This window comes from Penaeus monodon, chromosome 24 (genome assembly GCF_015228065.2).
Source record: "Penaeus monodon isolate SGIC_2016 chromosome 24, NSTDA_Pmon_1, whole genome shotgun sequence".
Taxonomy (NCBI): domain Eukaryota; kingdom Metazoa; phylum Arthropoda; class Malacostraca; order Decapoda; family Penaeidae; genus Penaeus; species Penaeus monodon.
The window spans coordinates 15,451,195-15,453,372 of NC_051409.1; the positions used below are offsets into that span (position 1 = coordinate 15,451,195).

General features: G+C 39.9%; 1 pseudogene; it reads right to left on the reverse strand.

The window, feature by feature from the left end:
* The window catches only part of LOC119588874, a 24,330-nt pseudogene that overhangs the window by 9,544 nt on the left and 12,608 nt on the right, over nucleotides 1-2,178 (reverse strand).

Below are 2,178 nucleotides of genomic sequence, written 5' to 3' on the forward strand. Positions count from 1 at the left end.
TTTTTTTATCCTTAATTGTATTAAAATTTAGCGAGTGGGAAGGCAAGCCAAGTCCAGACAAAGGCGCGAGGTCGGTGCAGGAGGAACAACCTCAGAGCTGTGATTCCTGAATGGAATGTCATGTAATTGATAGAAATCTGCTGAGGCATACCGGGCCCTGTGTCAAGGTGAGCGCCGTTGCATCAAGAGCAGGTGTTGTTAAAGTGACTCAGATTAGTTTGAGAATTGGTTTGTTGGCTGCAAGAACTTTGGCTAAAAGGGGGGAGTGATGTTGCAGACATGAAGAAGAAAGAGATAAATGGGAAATGTGCAAGAAAGATGTTGCATTCTATGGCTGCGCAGCGAGTACATGGATGGATGAGGACTGAAGTGATGCTGACAGAGAAATGACGTGTTTTAACTGAAATATATGAGATTTAGTCACTGATATACAATTCATGAATACAGAATTTGATAAAGCTTAAGTCAAAACTATTGGCAGTGGTGGGTTCAGCCCAATCAAGCCCAATTCTTTCTTCATGTAATTTCTAACTACTGAATGAGAGGGCAGTTGGGCCTCCCCAAAGAATATTCATAATATAATATAACCTCAAAAGTGGGCGTACACGAAATTGGAGAAACTGGCAGCTCAACCCAGTGCGAGAGGATGGTGGAGTGAAATTAGTTACTGGCTTAAACGTCAGCAAATGTATTATTATTACAGCTGTGGAGGCCTTTATTACTTCTTTATACGTACTATATGTAATTAAATACATTCAGCTAATTACTGTACCAAGAACATATGCTTAACCTTAATCTAACCTTACATCCCAAGTCAATATTTCCACAACCCATTTGGTTCATTGTTTCTAGAATCCTGGTGTGGCCCGGTGTCAAACGCCGTGGGGGAGAGTTTGTATGACGACTATAAACTGACTACCGCCACTGGTATAGTCTGGTGGTGTCATGCAATATAAGCTATGGGAAAAATCGACCTCTAGTTCCTAGTATACCTTCCGTCATCGCCATATCTCAGAGCAGTGTGGTGTACCTTGTCTCAGAGGGCAACATGAAGTTCACTAAATAAGTTATATGAAACACTTCACACACCCCTTTTTGGGATCGCAGATGATGCCACAGTTGATCTGTGCACTGAAGCATCAGGTCAGGACTGGTGGCAATATGGTGCTTGCATTATCTGAAATTATTTTGGGAGAAAGACTGAGAGAATTGATAATAGCACGGCGATGCATATAAGGATGACCGAGGCAAAGAGGCAATGGAAAACGAAATGGAGGAATGAAAACAAGAGACAGTGACACAAACAACGGCTGCAGTGTCTGTGAATTCGTAACATGAATTCCATGTTCGAAGGAAGCTAAAACAAAAAAGGGGAAAAGATAAACATAAATATATGTAGCCATGTAAAATGATGAATGGAAGTTAGATGAAATGTATAAAGATGAACAAGGAATGAAAGAATATGTTACAAAGCTGAAAGAACAGGAAAACCAATGCAAAATTTGAATGGATAGACAATCAAATAAAGAGAGATGATACTTAGATAGACGGGACACTCCTGAAGCTTGGATTATTCGAAAAAAATGACAGTGTTAGCCATGAGTTGTTTACCTGTTAGCAACACAGTGTCCCCAGCATGTTACTACTCAGTAGGTGATTTGGTGGCAGCACTGTTGTGGACGAGACGACTGCTTGGTAGGTCTCTGGGTAAGCAGAAACATACTGCAGTTATATACGCTTTGAGGCTGGAGCGGAGTGAAGAGAAAAGTACTGAATTTCTGGTGAGTTATTCATTGTTCAAGTGCATTTTCACATACCATATCACATACACAAGGTAAACTTTCTCAGGAACAGGTTTTACGCAATCTCTCACATTACTCAAATTTTATTGTCTTTGCCTTTATGGTTTAGTCTTTCTGGGGGGATGAATGTTCATTCCACACTGATGCAGATATTTCCACGCTTAGTTGCCATATGCTTCCATTGTTACTATTTACCTTCTTTAAGAAACGAAATTCTACAAAACGGCAACACGGGTATTTATTTATAAGTGCGTACATACATAAAGAGCGAAGAACACACAAAAAATATAATCTATATACGGTAAAATCAACAAAAATCTACACAGGACAGATCACAATACAAATCTGGTATTTCCTTTCAGCGCGATATTTATGC